A 25,417-nucleotide genomic window follows, 5' to 3' on the forward strand; every position below is an offset into this window, starting at 1 on the left:
GCTGTGGGTATTGGGGATACAGGCCCCCCAATGCAGAGGGGCTTCCTTGTTTAATTGGAGTTACGTTTTAGGCTATCACTCTGCTGTAAATGGACCACAGAATTCTCAATTTTTACTCTGTTGGATTTTTTCCAGTTTCAGTGTTTTTCTCTAGGTTTTCTTGCCTAAGAGCTGGGATGAGTGGAGTGAGGTGGTGAGGTCCATGACAGTGTAGGTGGTGATGGAGTCATTTTAACCACCTACTCTGCCATCTTCAGTACACTGTATTTTCCCTACATTTTTGAGGAGTGAATACAAGCTTTGGGGTGTGTGTTTGCTTGTCTTTCTCTACCTTTCTTCCTCCTAAGCTGTTACAGAGTCCTGGTGGTAATGCTTCTTTCTGCTCAGGGGGCATTTCTGTTTGCTGCTATGTTGGAGTTTTCTGCTGCTTCATGAAGGCATCACCCCGCCCCACACTCCCTGTGAGCTGTTGTCACCCCTCTTTTGCAGGTAGGGAGTCTTCAGGGACATCACAGACCTGAGACTTCTAGGTAGTATATTCCATAGCTTTCTCTGAAAGTTTTGTAAAATAATGCCAGAGGAAATGTTTATTTAAAATTAGTTGTATTCTGGAAGTGAAGAATGCCCTCCTCAAATGTGGTCTGATTGGCTGGCAGGTGGGGTGCCTGCACCCATCCTGGTTTCCCTCCCAGCTGTTCCCTGGCTTTTTACTTAACCACTCTGAGTCTATATCCTATAAATTGGGGATAGTAATATCTAACAGAGTCGTGGTAAGATGTAAATGAGACAGTGTACATAAAATCACCCAGGACCCAATGAATGGGTTATTACTTTGTCTTTATCTGAACTACAGAAACAAAGGCCTGGAAACTCCCCCTCCCTGAGAGCCTTAGTTAACTGAGTAGCTTAGAGGCTCAAGAGATCCCCTTCCCCAAAGAAAGAGGGAGAAGATGGAGCATCAAGAACCCTTATTTTAGCGAGAGTCTTTTCCAAGATTTTCCCATTCTTTTTGCATTTGGGGTGGCGTAGGTGATGCATGCTTCCTTTGCTGGGAACCAGAGCTCTGGGAAATCTGTGTTAATGGCCTGGCCAGTATTTAAAAAAATGAAAAAATGCCAAAACAGCATTTTAGAAGCAGAGGTGTTTTAAATGTGCACATTGGGCATATCAGTACTTCTAGCACACACATGTATAATCAATATATAATTATCTGGAGATGACTTTGAAAGTCTAAATGTGAGGCCTCTGGTCTTGCCTCTCTGAAGGCCTAAGCATCTAGCAGATTCAGCCTTACCTTTTTAACCACCTAATAGAAGGCCTTCCATCTATGCCCCTCCCACCCCCCCACTCCTGCAAGTTTGAGTCTAGAAAAGTGTCAGGCAGGTTCCAGAGGAAGCAGGAAAATAACCAGTCATTTGTGATCTTTGAGATTCCAGTTTTGTGTATATTTGCCATGTGATCTTGAGCAGTTCCCTTTATTTCCAGCCTCAGAGAACTTAGTCTCAGCAGCAAGGTAGAGCTGGAGTTGTGACAATCCTATTACTGCTGTGGGTGCAGATAAAGATGCTTTCTTCAGAGCTTGACTTAGTCTCAGCAGCGAGGTAGACCTGGAGTTGTGACAATCCTATTACTGCTGTGGGTGCAGATAAAGATGCTTTCTTCAGAGCTTGAGTCTTGGCAGGGTGGTAGTTTCCTAATCTTAATGCATTTATACGCTAGAAATTTGCAAGCTGTTTTTTTCTCCTACTAAAAGAATTGCAATTAGGATTGCAATTAGGATTAAAGACTGGACTTCCAGTGTAAGCTGCTCTGTCCTTGGGCTCCCAGACTTCAGTTATACCGTTTGGCTCAGTGGGTTATGGTTAACTGTTTACCTGTCCATCTGTCCAGCTTGACGGCAGGCTCTGCAGAGGCAGGGACTTGGCTTATGCCCAGTTATAGCTTAGATATCTTACACGTTGTATGTGGGACACAACTGATGGCTACATAAAGATTTGAGGGAGTTGGGATCCCTTACGATGGTGGAAGGGTGTGGGGCAGGTCATCCGTCAAGTGTAGATATTTATTTTGCAGATTTGGCCTTCAACCACCAGGGGGCGTTAGGAGCTGTGTAGGACCAGGGACGTGGAAAGTCCTGTAAGGTGCAGGCAGGTTGCACAAACCAGGCTTGTCTCCCTTCCCCAGCACTTGCCTGTAGCACCTCTGTTGAGGAACACGGAGCCAGGTACCAAATAGACGCTCTGTAACAAGCTCAAAGGGTGTGTGATACTCTCTCCTATTTTATAGGCTAAGATCTGGAGAAGCCCCCCCAGCTGACATGCAGATAAGTCCTTCGGCATTTGAATGCCATTCTGCCAATTCCAGATCTCCCTTGACTAATCTGATACACTTCCGTCTGTGTCCTGAGGACATGTCCAGCCATACTAATTAAATTAACCTGATAGCCCTGGAAACTTAAATTAGATCTAAGGAAGAACTTCCTAACATTTTTTTTGTTTTTTTGTTCTTTTAATTAGAGGTAAAATGGGGGTATTCTAGAGCAGCTTTTTAATATATCATTCACAACCCCCTAGTCACAGGATCAATTGAGTGGACTGACACATTAGGAAAAAGAAAAGGGACAGAATAAAAAAAATTCTGTGTCACCCATGGTAAGGCTTAGTGTGTGTATGTGTGTGTGTCCTGGATCATGACGTGGCTCATGACCAAAGATGTCCTGGAGAGATGGACAATAGTTGAGATCAATGAAGGTTAGACTGGAAAGTCCTTGGATATAGGGGTCTGTTCTATCTCTTTTTCTCCTTATGTTCCATCCATGCTAACTCAGTGCTGAGTACATGGTTAGTCTCTCTGGGGGAATTTGCTCTGGTTTTCCACACTGTAAGAAGACAGAACATACCCTGTGCTGTCCTCACAAAGGAAATGAGTGTGATGGTCTTTCCTGGGCTTTGTGTGTGAGGAACACAGAGAGACAGACACCAAGTGCATGACAGGTGAGAGCTTGGGCTCTGAAGTCTGAGGAACCTGAAGTTTGAGTTTTGTATGTGCAGCTTCCAAGTGTGCCTTTAGACAACTTCCTTTCACTTGCTAAGGTTTACTTTCTCCATTTTTTTTTTAATTTAAAGAAAGCAGACTGCCACATGCAGCACCTCTTTGAATGTGTCTAGAGTCTTAGAAGGTGGACTAGCCCACCTTCTCCTACAGATGAACCTTGGGAGCTTGTCTGGAGGGTCTAGCAGGGGAGTGCAGCTACTCATATACTCTTGATTGAAGGACAGTCCTCCTCTGTCTGGGAAGGTGGTCCTCTTTGAGCACAAGGCTACAGGATGGACGTACATGGAATGGAGGAAGGGGACACCCACCTAGCTAGATCAGCCGAATCAAGCCTGGCAACAGATGGAGTGACAGATGTCACAGCCAGATTGCCCTCAACACTTTCTCCATCTCTAAGCTGGGTGTAATAAGGGCACCTACCTCAGAGGTATTGTGAGGATTAGAAGAGAGAACTCAAGTGCCTTTAGTACGGTGCTTGGCATCTCATAAATGGTCAGGACGCGTTATCTGCTACTCTTGTTTTAAAAATTAATGTTAAGAGAGATTTAAGTGGCTCTTGCCAGGTCCACTGCAGGAGGCCCTTTTCTGGAGCTCCAGTTCAGGGATAGTCGTGGATCTTGATGTTGACCTTGACCTGTGGTTTGCTTGTGCAGGGAGAGGAAGTGGATGTTGCAATGGAGTGGGTGTCTGTGCATGCAGGGGAATGTTCTGATTTTGTAGTTTAGAGGAAACAAAACATCTTCTATCCATAGTAAAAGAGGACTATCATTATGGCATCTGAGAATATTCTTGGCATTGCTTAAAAAAATACACATGGCATTGCTTAAAAAAGCCAAGTGCTTTTTACTTAATCAAAAAGCAACAGTTTCAATTTAATGCTACTTTTTTTTGTTTTTTTTACCACAATAAAAAGAAGGCAACTGTTTCCTGAAACTGAAGATAACCATGTGTATGGCTAAACTGGTGATTTTGTGGCCAGCACAGTGATGTTTTTAGTGGAAGCTCCAAGGTCTGGTAAATACTGATTTCTGACACCAGCAACTGGGCCAACAGCACCACTGTCCAGTCAGAACTACATGAAAATACACGTTGAAGGTGTAAGATTCTTGCCTTTCGGCAAAAGCCCCTAATTTTTCCAGTCCGGGTCTGCTCAGGTCTCTTGTCTAGGTGGAAGAATCTTGAGCCTTCTTTCTTCCCAAAGTTAAAATATTTTTGTTCTTTATATCCCCGGTGCTGATTGTTTTTTGTGTCTTGGGAGGGAAGCTGGTAGACATAAGACACTACCAGTAACAGGAAGTTTCTGGTCTATACTGCGTTTGAAAATCTGACTCTGCCTTGTCTGGAAGCAGTTGCATAGAGTAGTTAAGAGCACAGACTTTAACTCGACTTTGGTTTCCGTCCTGCTTGGGCCTTTTTCCTGCTTTATTGAAGTTTAATTGACAGATAAAAATCGCATCTACTTCAGGAACACAGTGTGGTGAGTTGATATACTTGTGCTCTAGGAAATGATTACCACAATCAAGTTCACACGTCCATCACCTCATGTAGCACCACCGTGTTTGTGGGGGGAAGAACACCTCAGATCTGTTCTCTTAGCAACTTCAAGTGTACAATACAGCATTATTAACTGTAGTCACCAGGCTGTACATTTGGTCCCCAGCTTATTCATCTTATAACTGAAAGTCTGTACCCTTTCACCAACAGCGCCTTATCCACCCGCTCTCCCAGCCCCTGGCAACCACCATCCTTACTCTTTGCTTCAGAGTCTGGCTTTATTAGATTCCACATGTAAGTGAGATACGTTCTGTGTGTGGCTTATTTCACTTTGCATGATGCCCTCCAGCTTCATCCATGCTGACACAAAGCTGCCTGTACTTTTAACAAGTGTGTGACTTTGGGCAAGTAGCTCACCCTCTCTGTACCCCATCTGTGAAATGGGACAATAATAATACTATTACCTTATAGTTTGTTGAGGATTAAATGGGATAATAGATGTAAAGCCTTCCTTGTTACGGATGTCTGCTCATAAACTCTTCAGCACCTGGGCGCTATTGTTATTATCACATTAATATTATTAGGGAAGGCCTTCCAGGAGACCAGGATTTTTGAGCCGGCCTTGCCATTATTAACAGTTGGTCCTGGATATGTTGCTGAATCTCTGAACCTCAGTATTATTTTCTCTAAAACAAGGGGGCAGCCCAGGTGCTTCAGACCCCTTCTTGGTTCAAGGCTCTGCTTTGCATGCTGAGCCTCTGTTTCTTCTCCAGCCTGATTGACGCATTGCTGGCTGCCAGGAGGGTGAGGTCCCACTTTCTGTTAAGGACCTGTAGCCCCCTGCCAGATGTTGATTTGATAACTTGTTTTTCTTTCCTTGATTGTGTATTCTTGGTGTATCTCCCCTTTACAAGCGACCCCTCTCTCTTTGTAGATTTTTTTCCAGTGTGTGCAGACCAGGGATGTGCATGGTGGGTGGGAGTTAAGTCTCAGCTTGGCAGAGCCTCCCACACAGGGAATGTTACAAGTAAGCTTGTAACTTGTAAGCAGAGAGTGGGATCCTATCACTTTGCTGATGGTTTTACAGTTGTGTCTGTGTTTGTACTTACCACATTCCCCAGCCCAACCCCCAAGGGCTGCAGGTAACTGAGCCACTCATGACAAACAGATGACTTTTTTGATTCATAATAAGCTACCTTTCTTCCTTTGTTTCCTTCCTGGCCTGCAGTTTTAGTTTGGATGTTGAAGGGCTTACCAGGGTTAATGTTGATGCAATTTTCCGTTTTGCTTGTGCATTTTCACTCACCCTTACTTTTGCACAAAGTGGAGCTGTGGAATTCATCTCCGGCCTGCCGCTGGTGTTTCAGGTTTATCTTCCTGTTCTCTGGGACAGGCAGACACAGTGAGTGAATGGAGTTGTTTTCACCCCACTTCCTGCCTTACTGAACACCTGTCTAGCAAATGCAGCCAGTGCTCCTACCCTTTACCTGATTGCCAGCATCCCTGACATGGCAGTGTCTTGCTTAGATCAGATGAGTTGGTTTTGTCTTTGTGGTTAGCTTACTGTGTCCTTCAGAGGACTGTTTCCTTCTTCACTTAACTTAAAGGTGCTCATGTGTCCTCTTTCCATACACTCCCTGTGCATTCCCATCTGGCTACTGTCCTCCTAGCTGAAAGCACTGCTGACTGTCAACATCATGAAAGCTTCCAAGAGACCAGAGGCAGAGAAAAAGAGTATGTTCACCTCCTGGGCTGGTTCTTGTGCTTGCCTCACTCTCCCTCTATCCCAGACTAAGTTTCTAGAAAACCTTAAAGTAGTGCTTGCTTCCAGAGCTGATTTGAAATACTCTTTTAGGGGATGGGACATAGATTTTTGTTTCCTTATGAAGACTTTACATTTTTAGAGCAGTTTTAGGTTCGCAGCAATACTGAGCAGGAAGTGCAGAGATTTCCCTTATACCCCTGCCCCACACATACACAGCCTCCTTGGTATTAACATCCCCCACCAGAGCAGTACATTTGTTACAGCTGATGAACCTACATTGAGCCATCACAGTCACCCAAAGGCCACAGTTTATATCCTGGGGTTCATTTCTGTGGTTCTGGACAAATGTATAATGACATGTCTCTGTCATTATGCTATCAGAGAGTATTTTCACTGCCTCAAAAACCCTCTGTGCTGTGCCTGTTCATCCCTCCCACACCCACCCCTGGCAACCACTGATTTTACTGTCTCCATAGTGTTGCCTTTTCTACAGTGTTATATAGTTGGAATCATACAGTATGTGGCATTCTCAGACTGGCTTCTTTCACTTAGTCTTATGCATTTAAAGTTCTTTCATGTCTTTTCATGGCTCAGTAGCTCATATCGTCTTAGTGCTGGATGATATTCTGTTGTCTGAATGTAATATGGTTTCTTTATCCATCACCTACTGAAGGACATCTCGGTTGCTTCCAAGTTTAGGCAGTTGTGAATAAAGCTTCTGTAAACATCCATGTGCAGGTTTGTGTGTGGACATAGTTTTCCAAACTTTTGGGTAAATCCAAGGAGCTGGATGTAGCTGATGACTGAATCATAGGGTAAGAGTATGTTTAGTTTTGTAAGAAACTGCCAAACTGTCTTCTGTCTTCAAAAGCCAGACTACTTTGCATTCTCTCCTTTCCCTCCAACAATGAATGAGAGTTCCCGTGGCTCCGCATCCTTGTCAGCATTTGGTGTTGTCAGTATTCCAGATTTTGGCCTTTTCATAAGAGTATAGAGGTGTCTTGATGGCTTAATTTGCATTTACCTGATGACGGGTGATGTTGTAAGAATTTTTTTTGAAGAGTGCTGGCTTTTTTGACACCAGAAACTTATGTCTTTCCAAAGAGAAAGTGACTTTACTGAAAAGAGAAAGCCAGAGTGGAGAATCCAGTCTTCCAGTAATAGAAAGCCTTCCTGGCTGCTGGCCTGTGTTGGGTCCTCTCCACTGTTTTCTTTGGTCAAAAGACTTACAGGCAGCTGTGTGGTTTTTAGTGGAGCCCTGGCTTAGGTATGATTTTGTTGAAAATATTATGGAGACACACCAACCCATGTTCATTATTTGGTAGAAATGTGTATATTAATATTCTCTTCCTAGTGTTCTTGCCTTTGAACTAGAAATACACTGTTTGGGTTCCTTCTGCCCAAATTTGAACTTTTTCAGAAAACTTTTTTTTTTGTCTTCTTTGATCTCACTGAGGTTTTACATTTTTCAGTTTTCTTTTGGCTTTTCCTTGTAGGATTTCATATTTTTAAAATATTTTAAAGAGCGCCTCAAAAAGTTAAATGTAGAATTACCATAGGACCCAGCAATTTCACCCTAGGGATCCACGTGAAAGAATTGAAAACAGGGACTGAAGTCTTTGTACACAAATATTCATAGCATTGTTCACAATACCCAAATGGAAACAACCCAACTGTCCATCAGGGGGAATGGATAAATAAAATGTGCCGTGTCCATTCAGTGGATTATTATAAAGCCATGAAAGGGAATGAAATACAGATACAGCTACCACATGGATAAACTTTGAAGGCATTCTACTGTTGATGAAAGAAGTCAAATACAGAAGTCCATGTATGGTGTGACTGCATTTAAATGAAATACCCAGAGTAGGTATATCCACAGAGACAGAAAGCAAAGATGGTTGCCGGAAGCTGGAGGAATGGGAAATGTGGGGATTGACCACTTACCAGTATGAGTTTTCTTTTGGGGTGATGAAAATATTTTGGAACTAGATAGAGGCTATAGGACATTGTGAGTGTCCTAAGTGCCACCAAATTGAACACTTTACAATGGTTAGATTATGTGAATTTCACCTCAGTTAAAAAAATTGTTTTTGAAGGAGCTGCCCATATGTGTTTTTGCCAAGGGTGGCTTTTCCAGTGACACTGTATAAGAGTTGCTTTCCATTAAGTGTGGGTATGAGCAGGGCTTGTGCAGTTCCCCCTCTGGGGCCAGGATCCAGCCTCGCTGCTCAGCATTAGGGCTGCCAGTCAGCCCAGAGAGTTGCCTCCCCTCTCCCAGCCTGTTCACTCTTTTGCAAAGAAAGCTTGAAAGTAGACCTTACCTTATAGGATTGCCGGGAGAATTAGGTGAGGTAATGGATAGACGGTGCTGGGCACACTGTAGGTGCTTAAGAAATATTAACCTTCGTCTCTGGTCTGTGGGAGGAGAGGTTGAAGTGGACTCAGGGAGAGAAGCAAAGTGCTGGCACTAGACAACTGGGGCTCGAGTTCAGCATCTAGGTTTAGGTTAGACCTTTAAGAAAACAATAAAAAAATCCCACTTCGTAGATTCCTTTTAGGAGTCAGTCACCATAATCACGCAGAGCCAGTGATGCTGTGAAAGCTGACTTCTACCAGCTAAACAAAGAATATTTGTAAAGCATTTAGATCAGTGCCTGGTCAGTGGCTATAGAAGTGTTTGATTAAAGAAGAAAACCCCAAGTGAGCTGTGGCACTCTTCACGAGCCAGCGATGGGGTACGTGCCCCCCGACCCTCCTCCTTTCCGCGCCTCCTGGTCCTTACACCCGGGGGCCTTGGTCTAGCACTGAGCACATTACGGGGTGCCTGCATGTTTTGTTGGCCCTCCAGGGTTTGCAGAGCATCATGCTATTGGGATCATCTAATAGACTGGCTTTGTGTCTCTGATTCCTGCTTTCTTTCCCGGAAGAAGGGACATAGGCCCGGAAGAGCCCTCCCTCGGGGTAGAGGATGAGAAGGCTGCGCCGAGGGAGAGGCTGCCATCGCCCAGCTGGATGGGGCAAAGGCGGGGTGGGGACGTGAGTCTGACTTTTTGGTGAAGAAACAGTTTTTATTTCTTCTTAGCACAAAGTTGTGGTGTGGAGATCTCTAATTTGGGGATATTACTCTGATGTAAATGGGTACACGGAGAGCTCTCTCTTTCCTAATTCTATTTGCATTAAATAGCTTTACTACACAGTTAGCCCCTTATTGTGGACTGGCTCTTGCTTACTGTGGGTGCGTCACAGCTTCATGCCCGGATCATGTCAGCTGTGGAGTAGCAGGAAGAAAGGTCACCGGATTTGGGGTCTGAAAAGCAGTGGCTTAGCAGTTGTGTGTGCAGGTTTCTACTTATTTTTACAATTTAATTTCTGCCCAGCTCTCATTTTTTTGAAACTATACCCCCTACCCCACCCCAGCCCCCACCTTCTGGGGAGCTGCTGCCCCTCTGTCCACTCTCCGGGCTGCCAGGTGTGGCTCCTGATTCTCCCTGTGATGTAGGTGGACCCTTGACCTGACCTCTCTGAATTGTTTTCCTTTTCTTTTTAGTAAAAGAGAAGAGTTGATTATGAGGCCTCAGGTGTCTCAGCGACTCCAAGGCAGTAATTAAGCCATGTAACAGGATGTTAAAGGGGAGTTTTCCTGCCTCTGTGCCTGCAGAGCCTCTGGTACGGGGCATCCTATACCGGAGTGTGCGTGCGGCAGCCTCCCGTGTGGGAATCACAGATGAGAAGCTGGGAACTGGGGTTGCTGCTTGTGGACCTCAGCCAGATCACAGATGCTGAGGAGAGGCAGGTCAGACCATGGAGGCGGGAGAGGATTTAGTGCAGAAATGTCTTTGGACTAGGTGACGTCTGTCTATTGTTCATACTCCTGCCACCGGCACAGGACTTGGGAGAGGAGAGGGGCGTGGTGGACCCCATTTCAATTCCGTCTTCCTGAAGTTTTGGAGTTGAGGCTAAAGAGCCCTTTTCTCTGAGGTGGCTGGGGATCTGGGGGTGAAACTCTGGTGGCCCAGGTTTCCTGTCTGGAGCAGGAAGCTGGCCTGCCCGCAGGTAGGAGGAAGCCGCAGGCAGAGAAGCAGAGAGAGGGCACGTGTTCAGCTGGGAGTCCCTAGCTGCTCACTGTCCTTCCTTCTGGCAAGACTTCTCTTTTGCCCAAGCTGATTGGAGATACCTGGTTTTATCGCTTATAACCAGGATTCTAATAGAATTGTGACCTTTGGTGACTTACTGAACTTCTCTTAGTCTCGTTTTTTTTCTGTCACATGTACAATGGTGTAACAATAATCACCTCAGTTACTGAGAAGTTCAAATGAAACATGTGAAAGCTTTGGGAGGAGATAGGAGATAATGCTCTTACAAGTTTTATAATTATTTTATTAACTATCTGACATTAATGATTTGATCTGACCACTGTTGGTTTCTCAGTGTAAGTTAAATATTCCTTCAAAAGCAAATGATGCCATTGGCATATTCTGCTTTTTCATCACAGAGTTAAAATAAGCTTGACCAGACCTCTGTATTTATAGGAAATGAATGAATAGGTCTTGATAGATTATAGCCTTTTCAAGCCTAAAAAAAGCCTTCTCTGAGTTGAACTCTAATTATGTCTTGGTGAACATTGAGTAGAATCCCTATCAGATGGGCTGTTCTCTGTGCCTCTGTGCCAGGGAAAATCATGCTAAAATTGTAGAGTGATTGCACTTTTACTTGGCTTTGGAGTTAAATAGCTTTGGGTTTGAATCCTGGTGTTGTCATTTAGTAAACTATGTTGTCTTTGATCCTCAATCTTGTCATTTGTAAACTGGCAATAAAACTCCCAACCCTGTAGATGGAGGATTATAAGAAATTAGGCATTTAAAGACTGTAGCTGTGTTTTATGTGTGATAGGTGCTACATAAATGCAGCTGTTACTATTAAAAATGCTAGCTTTAGCAGCAGTTGCAGCTAAAGGGGGTGAGACTAGAAAGTATGAATCTGAATTTGGTATTTAATGCCAAAGCCCATGAATAAAACTCCTATTGGGTGTCTCACCTGTGCAAGGGATATGTAACACCATGCCTGTCATGTATGTATGGAAAAAAAGAGGTAATGTACAAGGAGCTGGGCAGTAGAGGATGGCAGAGGATTGGAAACAGGGAGGCATCCATAGATAGCGCAGAGCTGATGGAAAAGTGTAGCAAGGGAAGTGATATTTAACTTTGAGGTTGATCTTTGCAAGAGGTGAGATGATATACGCACCACATGCCTCATTTTTCCTGTTTTATTTTTCCTTTTTCTTAACCAATTCTGTCCCAGACCTGATTAGTGTTTGCTATCTTTATGTGAAGATCCTTACCTATCACGCATTTCAGACGTGTTTTTTTTTTTGCGCAGTTTCTTTGTGAACAGTTGGCCTTTTGTTGGTTCACACCCTTAAAATGATCAGAATTCTTCTAGCAGATTCTACCACCTCCGTCCCATTTGCTCTGCCTTATTTTAGTTCCCTGCACTGTATGCAGCCTTTCCAGGATTTTATCATGTTGAATTTTGGCCATGGATTCAGCAGATATTTATTGAACACCTACTACAGGCAGCGGGCAGAGCCACATGCTGGGGAGGCCTGGGAAGCAGAAAGATTGATGAGACAGGGTGGTTATTGCCCTGAAGCAGCTTGCTCGGTAGAGGAAACAGGTGGACAGAGGGACACTAATTAAATGTGATCAGTTCTTTCTGTTGGTTGGAAAGGAAAGACATTTGGTGGGAGCCCCAAGTTCCCAAGTCCTTCATCAGCCAGTTGCTGCTGTGCTCAGGTCCTGGAGGGTACCCACACCCCCGCCCCCAGCACAGTCTGCAAGAATGCATTCTTTATTTGTAGCCACAGTTCTGATGCTCTCTTTGTGGTTCTCTGCTTCATAAAGTGTTTCATGTGAAGGTTCCTTTTGTCCAGGCAGACTGTTCAATGAAAGAGGAAGTCTAGACCAAAAAGTTGATCCCTTCTGCTCCTCCCACAGCCTCACACCCACTCCTCCCCTGGACTCCCCGTCTTAGAAAGGACGCCTCCTCAACCCAGAGGGCTCTGACACCTTCCTCTCTTCCACTCCCTCTGTAATTATTCCCCAACCCTGTCTCCAGTTCTCTCCCTCCATTGCCATCACTCACGGCCAAACTGTCATCTCCAACTGAAGGTCATGAGCCAGGTTACTGGGTTCTGAAATTAATTGAGTGGTATTGACCAGCATTTTAAAAGAAGAGGTAGAAGAGAGAATATTGGAGTAGAGCGCATGGAGTAAGGCTGAGTTTAATTTTGTGAAATTTGTATTTGTGTATAGTAATAGTTTTATAGAAAAAAGGTTAGCATTGCTAAGGACCTTACATGTATTGGCTTATTTATCTCCCCCACAACAGCCTATGCAGTAGGTATCATTATCATTGTCCTTGTTTCACAGATGAGGAAAGTGAGGCTTAGGGAAATTGAGAGACTGTCCCATGGTCACAGTAAATGCCCAGGTTGGTAGCCTGCCTCTCAGAGACTCTTTCTACATGTGTGTACATGTATAGGTACTTACTGAGTTGCAAAGTATCTTTCTTATTGTGCAAATTGTGGTAAAGAAAAAAAAAGGGGGTGGAAAGTTTCTATTTGACAGACATCTGTACCTTCACTCTTATTCCCTGTAGATCTCTGAGCTGCAGCCACAATAACCTTTTACAGTGGAAATGGGATGGTGCCTTTCCTCTCCAGCGGGGTCCCATGCTCTTAGGAGAGTGTTCAGGCTGTATGGCCTCCAGGCTGTGTAGCCTGGTCCCTGCTGGCCTCCTGAGTCCCACAGCTCTTCCTGTCTCGCAGGCTTCAGGACCCCTCCGGGCCTCTGCATGTGCTCCTGTGACCTCTCAGGCCCAGGCTGGTCATGACCTGCCCCTGTGGTACCAGGACCCGTGGTACCTGGACAGTGAATCCTCAGCACCGACGGCTTGTTCCCCTGTTGTCTGTCTGGGGGCAGGGGCACCAGGCTGGCTGGCATCCCCAGGCCTGCGGGCAGTGTCTGGCATGTCAGTCAGTGAATGCTCATCATTAGCTGTGGATGCAGAAGAAAGACAGGAGTCCCCTTTTTGGCTGAGTTGACAAAATACTCCTTAGTCTCTTCTTCCTATCTGCATTTTCTAGAAAACATTTCTTTAATTGGCCACATTTATTCTGTAGATGGGTCAAAATCTTATGAGTATTTTTGTTTGTTTGTTTTTGTGGTTATCTTTTAATTCAGTGCATTCCTAGTGTGCTATTTTAGTTGGGTGAAGGGCTGCTGGCTCACATCTGTTGGGTGGGCCTGCGGATCCCTGTGGGGGTGGGCAGTTGGTCTAGTGAGGGTACTGTTCCCCCACATCAAGAGATAGAGGCCCCACTTACAACACTTTGCAATTCAGCCGTGAGACAGCTTCCCTGATGCGTTAAGTGGGCATTATGACAGTGTATGCACCTACATCCGGGCTAATCTTGACAATCAGAGGAGATAAATTGTGTGAAAGGTACATGAAGTAGCTGTGTTGGCCGTTTAGGAAGGTGGCAGTTTGTTTTTTTCTCCCTTCTTTCTTGGGTGTATGTGTGCTTGACAATGTGCCTTTGTAATTGGAGAGGCCCTGTAGGCCCAGCGGTACCAGGCGGACCAAGGCCAAGGGTGACTCTCTCATCTTTGAGTGAATTCAGCCCTGGGCAAAACCATTCAAATTCCTTCTCTGTGTTCACATATTGGTGATTTTAAAACCTTGATATTTGACCTCAGGGAAATTTCTGGCTTAGAATTATGCAGTGATAACTCTATATTCTACTTCAGCCCTGAAATCATAATTATACTGATGATAATTAATACAGCTTTTGTTTATTAAGCATCTGCCATATGCCAGATGTGTGCGCCATGATGTGTCACCTCTTTTCCCAACTGTGGGAAATAGGTGGTGAACTCCCTGTTGACAGAAGAGAAAACTGAGGCCCAAGTTTGAGAAACTTGGCCAGAATCTTCCTTTTGGAGTTCTTTATAGGACACCATTCTTTCTTTAATTATAACTGCCCTATTAATCTTTTTTCTTTTGGATTTAGAAAATGATAACTGTAAGCTTCTTGAGAGCATGTTTAAATAGCTGTGTTTTATCTATTCTATATGGTCTGTGTTCTTGATTGGTGTAATGCAACTTTTCTTGTCTGAGATACTTGCTCAGAAGGTCTCCTGGTCCAGGCCAAGCCTATCCATTCCTGTGATGGACTCTGCAGGGTCTCCTTGGCTCTGGAGGTGCTTCCGGCTCCATCTGTTCCCACCCTAGTGGTGAAGTGCATGCTGATTGGATGGCATGCATGCTGACCGGAGGGAATGCATGCTGACTAGGTGGTGTGCCTGCTCTGGATATAGAAACTGATTTTCTTTTCTCCCTATTTTCTGTTTCTAAATGCTTCTGTTTGTCTTCTCGGGGCTACATTCATTTTCCCTCTTTACTGCTGCAGTTTATTGCACTTCGCTGGCTCCTTTATTTTTATTTTCCAGACTTGCCTAAAATGCATCTTGATTTTGGCATCTAAGATGTTTAAAGCCCTGCTCTTTATTACTGATGATCTCCCTCATTTTGCAGAAACCCTTTGGTTGCAAGTCTGTTTTGCAAGACCCTGCTTCTTTCCCTTCCATCATTAAATTTTAATACTTTTCTGTTCCTGCTCTTTTATAGAAATTTGTGTTTCATTTTTTAGATTGTAATAATGGATAATCAATGCCCTATAGTTTGACTTTCCATCAAGACTGACTTATTTCCAGAATCACTTGTTCGTGGAGCAGAGGACACCTTTACAGTATCCTTTACAGTATCTCTTTCTCTTTCTAAGAGGCAGATCTGTCTATCATTTTGGGGCTCTACACACTTCGCTGGTTCTTGTAGGATCAGTTCTGAGCACCTTGTCACAGTGCAGGAGGCTACTGGTGTCCCACTCCCTGTGGCCTCTCCCTCTTCACCTCACCTGCCATGACACCTTGCCCCACTCCCCCAACACCAGACTAGCAGTTCCCAAACTTTCCATTTCAGGACCCCTTCAAAAATTCTTCAAAATCAGCGAGCTCTTCAAAGAACTTCCAATTATGTGAATTATATTTAGCAATATGTACTGTATTAGAAATCGAAATGGAAACTATTTCAAATGTTTATTTAGTTTAAGTATAGCAATAATAACCCATTATGTAACATAAATAACATTTTTAATGAAGAATAACTGTTTCCAAAACAAACACATTTATCAGAAGCGTGGCACTGTTTTACTTGTTTCCAGATCTTTTTAATGTCTCCCTTAATGGAAGACAGCTGGAGTCTCACAAATACTTTTGCATGCATTCTGTTGCAGTATGGTGTGTTGGTTCAACTCTAAGAAGAAAATGCCATCTTGCACGGATATGTAGTTGGGAGAAGGAAGAGTAATTTTAATGACCTTTTCAGTTAATTATGGATAATCCTTTTAACTACATCAGAGCTTGACAAGTGGAAGCTTCTTAAACATTTTTGCAGCATAGAATCTGAAACCGTGTAAGTGAGCTTTTTCTACTGTGTCACATTAAGTTCTATTGATCCGTCTTACACTTTGAAAGGCTCCTTCATGCATTTTGTAATATCAAACATTAGTCTTTTGGAAAATAATATTTGTTAATGTTACTCTCACTCTCATCTGAAAAGTCTTTAAGTATTGAGACACTCCAAAGCTCACAGTGACTGAAACAGGTTTTTTAAAATTTAAATTTTTGTTTGAAAGTTAAAATGTTTTCTTTAGTAACAAATGACATCAGCTTTCCTTGAAATAACACGCTCACTTTATCCATTTTTGAGGAAATGTCTACAGTATGCAAATCTGAATTGTCATAGTTTCCCTGTCATTCTTTCCAGTAAAAACTGTCTGTGGAAAGGGGGCTGTTCAGCTTGCAACTTGGTCACTCAAGCGCTTTTCCTCCTGCCAACGGTCATGCTCTGGTTCGCAGCCACGGTGCCTTATGAATGCTCACATTTTGTCACGTGGGGTATTAAGAGAGATGTACTCAAGGGTCGATGTTTAATGAAATTAATAGTTTTTACTGCTTCATCAAGGACATTCCTCAGTGACATTGACTTTTTTTTCTCAACTGTGAATATCTGGCAGTAGAGAATACAGTGACTCCTAATACAGTCAGATGCCACTGCCTGGATTCTTGCTTAGCCACCAGCAGCTTTAGCCACCAATGGTGCAGATATCAACACAACTGAGATAGTTTTGATCTTGCAGTATCCTCAAGGAGAGTCTTGGACCATACTTTGAAAACCACTGGGTAAGACCAAACTGTCTTTCATCTGCACACAGTAGTTTCTCTTGCTTCCCATCTCTGGACATTGATTGTTACCATTTCTCCATCCTTTTGTGTGAGTGTGTATACACACACACACACACATATAAACACGTATGTGTATGTGCGTGTGTCTAGGTACATGTGTATATATGCATATATGTGTGTGTCACCTCAGTTAATACTGTTATACTAATCATGTGTTCATGGGTATCTTCCAGTGGAGTGTAGACTGTGAACCAAGTACCATGCCTATTAAGTGTTAACTTTTAAATGTTAGCTATCTTCATCATTGCCATTGCAAGGGCCTGATAAGTATTTTTTGAACAAATAAAGAGTTTGGGTTAGTATTTTTCCAGGGTTTCCTTACAACATTGGTTCTTTGTCATGTCAGTAAATGTTAAGCACAAAAGGGCATCTGTGGTTAACTAGACTTGGGAATGTTCAAACAGGGTTTTAATTGAAGGATTTTCTGGATCCTTTACTGCATTAAGTGCACTGTGAATCTCTAAGGGGGATGGGACTCTACCGAATGTAGTATTTCCCAAATTGAATATCATGTGAACCATCTCTTCTTGGCATATGTCATACAATTTAGGTTCCTTGGAATTTTCTTTGGGAAGAAATCATGTAACCTGGTCTTTCCATTTTTACAGATGAGGAAATTAATTACCTGCATTCATTCATGCATTACTTTATACCTCAGATATTTTATGAGTACCTCTGAAGGTCAGATGCAAGTAGATTTAGGCATCCCATGACAAGCAACAAAACCAAGACAGACTTGAAGAAAAGCTATATGCTATTTGTGTGGAGCAGATGGTTAAGGGGGAGGTCCAATATTCATCTGCTCACCCCCCGATACTACGGAGGATGGTAACCAGGGCTAAGCCATTCGTTTTTTGATTTATCCCACTGCGAAGCTCTGCCTGGTCTGTCTGGGCATTCCTCTCAACACTTCGCTGCTGTCATCCCTGGAATCCAGCTGACTGAGGAGGGTCAGCAAACATGTGGGCCATTTACTCAACCATATCAGCTCAGAGTAGACCTGTTGGAGACAGGATCTTTTAAAATGTGAGCCCACCTCCTCTTGGTGCCTGGCATGAGAAGGTGCTTGTGCACATTGGTTGGCTGAACGAGGAATGAGTAAACGTGCTCAGAAGAATTTGAGAAACAAGCCCCACACTGTGGTCTCATCACCCTAGAGCCTGAACTGGCTTCTCTGTACAGAGCAAATTGAACAGAGCCATATAAAAGGCTTGTCCTGCTCTGCTGCTCTGACCTGGCCCGTTTTGGAGGGAACCAGCGACTCTTCCCTTCTCCTCTATGCCAAACAGAGCACACCCTGCTTTCTATTTGGATCCAGTACTGCCCACCCATTGGGGGGAAATGTCAATACACTGTTTATGACTTTTTTAATCAAAGGACATGATGTTGATATAGCAGAATTGGCCTTTGGTCTTCCAACTGTCTGGACACATGATAACAGGAGGCTTTTACAGCAGAATGGCCTTGGAGTCAGGCTTTAGTAAGAAGATTAAGCCAATGATTAATCTGAAGTGTTTCATTCTGGGAAGTCACCTACAGAGAAATCAAACATTTGCATGTGTATTAACCAGTGCTTTTGCTTCTTGGCATGTGTCCCGTACCGTGTTGGGCTGAATGAGCTTGAGGAATGCATGAATGCCTCCCATCCACCCCAGCACACATACTCCCCCTACAACCGCCTCCATGGATAGACAGGAAAATGTTTGCCAGCTCAGATTATCCTCTTGTTTCAAAGCCTGAAACTCCTTCAGCCACATCATGTTCGGGCCAGAGTCTGAAAATTAATAGGCTTTGGAGAAGCTGAGGGTTGAGTGGAACCATTTGGAGAGAGGCGTGCATCTGGGTTGCTGATTTTTCTGGTGCTCTGAGATTGAATTAAACTTCTCAGGGAATTTTGGTCCTCTTGATTTCTAATTTTTGTGATTGAGTTAGACTTGCAGAAATATCATGAGTTGCTATTTTTTAGTTTTCTTTGTAAAAATAATTCACACTAATTGTAGAAATTTGGAAAAATATCAGAAGGCATAATGCTGAAGATTACCCATAATTTTAGTATTCAGAGATAATCAGTACAAAACATTTTGTTGTATTTGCATGCATTTTTATATGCATAATTAAGATCATTGTATGAAAATTTTCATTTCTACTTTTCCCATTTAACATGGGAATATGTTCTCTTGCATTCAGAGCAGTACGGCACAGGAACTTCATTAGTTTCTGTAGCTGCTGTTACAAATTTCCAAAACCTGGGGTGGTTTAAAACAACAGAAATTTATTCTGTCATACTTCTAGAGGCTAGAAGTCCAAATCAAGGTACAGGAAGGACTGGGCTCCCTCCTATCTCTCTAGGGAGAATCTGTTCCCTGCCCCTCCCAGCTTCTTGTGGCTGCTGGCATTTCTTGGCATGTGGCCCCCATCTCTAATATCGGCCCTGTTTTCATATGCCTTCCTTGTGTGTGTGTGAAATCTCCCTCTGCCTCTCATAGGAGGACACTTGTGATGGCATCTAGGGTCCACCCAGATGGTCCATGATATCTCTTCATCTTAAGATGCTCATCTTAATCACATCTACAGGGACCCCTTTTCTATATAAGGTAACATTTGCAGGTTCCAGGCTTAGGACCTGATATCTATGGGCCATTAGTCAGCCTACCACAGGGCTTATGAGCATGAATTTAGGAGCCAGAGTGCGGGGCTCAAATCCTACTGCTATCTCCCTGGCAAGATAGCCCTGGGTGTCTTCATCCTTTATGCTTCCATTTTCTGATCTGTGCAGTGGGGATAATACCGGTACCTATCTTGCTGAGTTGGTATAAGGATTAAGAGGGCTAATATACGTAAAGTACTTGATAAAGCTTAGGAGAGTGCCTGGCCCATGTAAGCATTAGCTGTTATTATTATTTTTATTAAAACTTGTTTGTAAAATATCATTTTAATGGCTGCATAAATCTCTATTTATGAATGTACCGTAATTTATCTTAACATTTCCTTTTGTTGTCTGTTAAATTTATTTCTAGTTTTTTTATCCTGTGTATCACACTGTCATGGATAACTGAGCATTAAGTTTTGCCCCCATTTCAGATTCATTCCTTAGTGTAGAGTTCTGAAAATGGGATTACAGCGTCTAAGGGTGCATACAGTTTTAAACCTCTTAATAAGAATTTGCCAAATTGCTTTCCAGAAAGATTGTGCCTATTACGCCCCTACGAGCAGTTGAGTGATGAGAGTGTCCGTTTCACTATGGCCAAGCTTGCATAAAGCTTTACAATTTAAAACATTCTTGTGCATTTTGGCGTGGTCTGCCATTTAAGGCTGAAATGTAACATAACAAAGAGAGTCACCCTGGTTCCTTTAGCAAGGAATATTCTTGCAAGGCCAGACCATGGCTAAGGAGAAATGAAATCCTTGCATGTCAAGTCTCCGTGGGCCTTCACCATTGTGTTATGAAGCCTGGAAACTTCTTGAATGTGTTTGAGGTTCCAGGGAGGGGTGTTGGGGGAGAGGATATGTAAGTAGCAGGGCAGTGCTCGGTGCACAAAGATTTTAATAAAACAGTTTTTTTTTTTTTCTGTTCTCAAACTTGGACATTGAAAACTCTAAGCATTTGATGAGATGAGGGAAACACACTTGAACTGAAAACAAATTAATCACTTTACAATTAAAACCATGTGAAGGACAAGGAGATGGGGTGAGAAGGGGATAGTGCCTGCACTGCCCAACAGATGAGAGGAGAGACAGCCTTGGGAAGGGCTGAGGGAACAGTCTGCCCCTGCTCTTTTCGCCCCTGCCACCTTAGCCCAATTTCCTTTCCCGGGAGGTGCTCACTGGCGTCTGGATTTGCCCAGCCCAGGCCCTTAGGCTGTAGAGGAAGAGCAGGGGTCCTAACCGAGTGAAAGCGTAGTGGTTTCTCCCTGCAGTGGTGAGCTGATGTGAGTGTACATGGTATGCCATGTACACCTGGCCACACAAAGTCAGCAATATCCAAACTGGTTGTAGTGGACTAAATGGCAATCCCAAAAATGTGTTACCTAATTTGGAAAAAGGGTCCTTGTAGATGGGATTAAGATAAAGATTTTAGATAAGATCAGCTTGGATTATCTAGGTGGACTCTAATTGCTTTATGAGAGGAAGAGGGAGATTTCTCTCTCTCTCTCTCTCTCTCTCTCTCACTCACACAAACACAGACACACACATTTCTGTTGTTTTATGCCATTCGGTTTGTAGTCATTTATTATGGCAGCTTCAGGAAACTCACGTACCAGTCTCTGTTCAGCAAGACAGTTCCACCAAACGTGCTTGGCTGTATGTGTAATATCAGACACTATAAATGCTTCTAAGCTTCTCTTAATTTCTGTACTTACCTTGCCATGAACCAATGGCAAAGAGTTGATGGCTGGGGCCCCGGTTTGCAGACCACCCATGGAGTACTCCTGGTCGTCTCCCTCCCTGTGTGACGGGTGAGGGAACAGACTCAGAGAGGGACTGGGGGGGCTGCGATGAGAGTATGGGTGCCTCTGCTGCTTGCAGTGGGCCGACGCGATGTGGCCCCAGCAGCCTCCTGGGGGCCAGGTGTGGGGTGAGTGGACAGGAGAGCTGCCCTTCAGCCTGTTTTGCCTGCCAGCTGCTTCCCTGTTCTGTACCCTGGTGAGTGAGAGCTGATGCTCCCGGAGGCCCGGGAGCACCGAGTTGCTTGCACAGCCTGCAAGTCAGGAGAACTGTGAAGCTATGAGCAGCTATGAGCCAGTAGCAGCAGGCCAAGGACCCTGTTGGGAGTAAAGGTCACAGCTTGCTATTGACTTAATTTGAGCTGACTGTTTCAGTCTTATGGTTTCGGGTCTATTTTCCTCCTGCAGCCCAATTTCAGCTTTCTATGTTTTCTGAGTGGTAATTTTCTCTTAGAGAATATGGGATTAGCCTACAAGTCATCTTGACGTACTCTGCTTGACTGAAGTCCATCCAGCTTGGCCCCCTTAAGAACCTTCTTTCCTGCCCTGCTTCCCACCCCTCCCTTTCACATACCTCTGAACTTTACCCAAATTGTTGCTTCCTTGGAGAGGGGATCAGAAGAGGTTAGATTCTTGAAGCCCTTCAATAGCTGAGTTCATGGTCGATCAACTCTAGAACCAGTGGCAAAATATGGCAAGGGGATAATGAGCATAAATCTTTGAAGAGCTCAAGGGGAAAAAAGAAGTTCACATTTTACCAATAAGGCATCACAAACAGCCTGTCTCAGTCACTAGGGTGTGAGTGGTCATCTGGTCTACCAGCCAGCCTGACCGAGCTACCAGGTGACTGTAGCCACACGGGCAATCCAGGCAGGACTAGAAGAGAAACCATCCCCTGAGCCCAGCATTAATTGCTGACCCACCAGAACATGAGTAAATACAATGTTTATTGTTTAACAGCCCCAAAAAGGCAGCACAGCTAATTAAGATTAATCTCTGAATTATTAATACCTCTTGCTTTAGTAACAACGATATTCCTTGTTTGCTGTTGACACTTTTCAGAGTCTCTCACCTTTGTATTCTCAATAAAGTCCTTATTTATTTTGTTTTGTTATGGAAAATGCCCATAGTAGGAGCCCCTTCCCCCACGCAGTATCTGGGCCTCCATCTCAAAGTTGAAAGTCCCTGGGATTTTGTGAATTATTGTTGGGTCTACCCGCTGGGTCTCACACATCTCTCTCTCTCTCCCTTTCCTCTCAGACATGATGGGACAGCAGTTCAGAGGCCCAGGTCACTTTCTCTCATCTTTTATTTTTCCCAACGCTGTGTTTCAGAAGCCTGTGGTTCACTAACACTCTACTTTTGTTTCTTTTTCTCATCCCAGCCCTGGATCTCTTATTCTTAAATCAGTGATTTTTGGTTGCAAGGAGCAGAAAGGCTCTCATGCCAGCTTAAGTTGGCAAAGGGCTGTTGCAGGAATCTCAGGAACTCAGGGAGCCAAGCTAGACCAGCCTGCTGGAGTGGGAGCAGGAAGACCCTTCTAATTCAGGGGCTGCACGCTCCCCCCGCCTCCCGCCTGTGTGTGAGTGTGTGTTTCTCTCATCAGAGCTCTCCACTGCCTGCCTAAGTTTGCATGTCTTTGTTCCCAAATGAGGGAAAGAGGGGCAGGCAGTGTGGCTGATGGAGATGAGTGTCCATCCCCAAGCCAGCCATTTGGGGGAGGGGAGCCCTGTCCTCTTAGCATAGCCTGGATGGAGGGTGTCCCAGAAAGGAGTGTGTGGAGGAGTAGGGTAGCCCCTCCAAACCTATTGTATTTCTTCTGATTTCTCAACAGGAATAACTCAAGTCACCTTTATTGGACATCAGTTTGCTGAACCTACTGCAGCATCAGCTTTTAAAGTTGGAGAAAAGGTAAACAGAAGTAAATTGGTTACCTACTCTAATTCTCTTATAAGGGAAACCCACGTTTGGGGAGGGATTACTGTCCCTGTCAGTCTCAACATGCCCAGTTCTGTATGGAATATCTTACCTCTCCTCTCTGCCTGGCCAAGTTCCTGTCTGTCGCTCAAGGCCTTATTAAATGCCACTTTCCTGGAAATGGAAGCCTTTTGATTCCCTCCTGGCTGGCAGTGCTTCCTCTTGCTTTTGTACCCCTAGAAGGCTGTCTCCTAAGTGCCATGTGCTCCAAAGGGTTTTCTTTTGTTTTTCATGCCCTTCCTCTGACCGTTCTTCTCCCATGGCTGTGTTGAGTGTAGGGGCTCCTTCCCCTTCCCCATCCTAGCACCCCCACCCTTGGTTCTAGTTGCCTGTTTGCTGTTCAGCCCAGTTGGCTTCTTGAGGGCTTGGCTGAATTGTGCCTGGGATTTAGTAGATGCTCCCTCAGTGTCTACTCAGCCTCCCCCAGTGGACGGCCAGCTCCGGTGTGGATTCACTTTGTACGTCCCCCCACCCGCCAATACTATAGATCATTCTCAAATCGATTCTGTTCTTTGTGCATTCGTCAGGAATTGCTAATCTTTTCTAGTTGTCCTTTGTGTTTTGGCTGTTAGTGAAATGAAGCTAATAGTAAAGCTTTTGAGTCTGATTTTCTTTTTCATGGGTAATTTGGGCCCATGTTGAGGACAGTCATCCAGAAACTAGAAAGGAAGGGAAGTGACAGGCAGGTGGGGAAACCAGTGACCATGGGGGCCTGCTGGCTCCCCAGCCTGCTTGTGCCTCCTGAGGCTGGCGTCAGATGGGGGTTGCATGAGGTGGAGTGTTGGTCTTGCTGTGGCCACGGCGCCTCTCCTGTCTGCTGGATAGCAGACCCCCTTTCTCCATCCATCTATATGACATTCTGAGCTGCTTTCTTCAGTGGATGGTGCATCGTAACCCACCTCCCTGCTTGACAGGTTTTTGCTTTGTATGAATGAGCCAGCAGGTTCCTTTTCTCAAACTGCTTACTGTAGCTGCTGACTAGCCCAAGGGAGTTTCCTACTAATTTCACTGGTTTGGCTGGCCACCATCCCTTTAGAAGACTCATCCCAGCCTTTCCTTCCCCAACAGTAAGCAGCAGTTGGTGCTTACATTCCTGGAATTATCCCCCTTTTATAGGGCACCTCTGCACACATCGCCATGTTTGCTTCTCCTACCAGTCCTAGGAAACCAGTGGGGCAAATGGTAACTTATCATTTTTAGCCAGGAAGCAGGCTCAGAGCCGCCAGATGTCTCACGCTGGGTCACATCTCCAGTGTGATGGTGGTTTTTTTTTTCTCTGCTCTGCACCCCCTGGAAGCCACTGGTGCTGTCACAACCCCTGGGGGCTCTGTCTCTTCCCCACTCCCAGTGTCCCCAGGGAGGGGAGCCTTGACCTTCTGCTGAGGGATGCAATCTGACCCTGGTGTTGCCCCCTGCCACAAAAGCCTGGCCGCTGTCTTGAAAAAGCAGATGTCCTCCTCCTGAGACCTCCCAGTCTGTCCTGTCAGGTTTGTTTTTGTTAGGGCTTATATAAATGCAGAAAATTTAATTAGTTTACCTAATACCGCACTGTCTTGCTGGATGAGCACCACCGACAGCGGCTGGATCAGCTTAGTCTAGCTGTATCAAATGATGCTCCTTCCCTTCCTCTTTGTCAGAGTAATTGTAAACGGTTCCGCCCGTCAAGGCAGCAGGGCACAGCACTTTGCTGCCATGTGGGGTTGTTTAGTTAAATGCGATTTTTAAAGAATGGCTCAACTTTTAATTAGAAAGCAGACTGTTCAATGACATTTTGATTTGTCCTTTAGTGGGGGGAATTGGAAAATAGACCCATCCTGGATAGGAAACCAGGGTCTGGTCCAGAAGGAGGCATAATAACTTCAGAGCAGCCTGTGATTTGAGTGAGTCATCGTTTTCTTAAACTAGGCCCTCTTCTCTGTTTTTTTTTTTTTTTTGAGAGAGAGAGAGACCTTCCACTGCATCTGATGCCACCTTAGATCGACATTTTCCTCGGGGGGCCCTAACTTGGAATCCTCCAAACAGATGTGGCTCCCAGTGGTGTGACTGTGGAGCACAGGACTAGATACCAAGACCCTTCCACTGGCACTCCATGGAAACATCCATGTCAAGAAATCTGCAAACCTAATATGATGCTGGTAACTGAAGAAAATACCGTGCTACCTACTGTAGTTCTCACTGGTGTGTGATGCAAACACCATCTTACTGTTACTGTTTTCCTAGCCCCAAATTGGTGTTTGTGTTACTACTGAGGGTCATCAGAAAAGCAGCCTGCATGTGTCCTGGCTGAATTTGACCCCATAAGGTCCTCCTCATGT

At 44.4% G+C, this 25,417-nt stretch overlaps 1 long non-coding RNA gene across 1 annotated transcript in view; it reads left to right on the plus strand.

The window, feature by feature from the left end:
- The window catches only part of LOC108399541 (uncharacterized), a 58,207-nt gene that overhangs the window by 15,459 nt on the left and 17,331 nt on the right, over nucleotides 1-25,417 (plus strand). The window contains exon 2 of the long non-coding RNA XR_005059358.2: nucleotides 22,960-23,036. This is a non-coding gene — a long non-coding RNA (uncharacterized lncRNA). The remainder of the gene's footprint in view (nucleotides 1-22,959; nucleotides 23,037-25,417) is intronic.

Source organism: Manis javanica, chromosome 11 (assembly GCF_040802235.1).
Source record: "Manis javanica isolate MJ-LG chromosome 11, MJ_LKY, whole genome shotgun sequence".
NCBI lineage: Eukaryota > Metazoa > Chordata > Mammalia > Pholidota > Manidae > Manis > Manis javanica.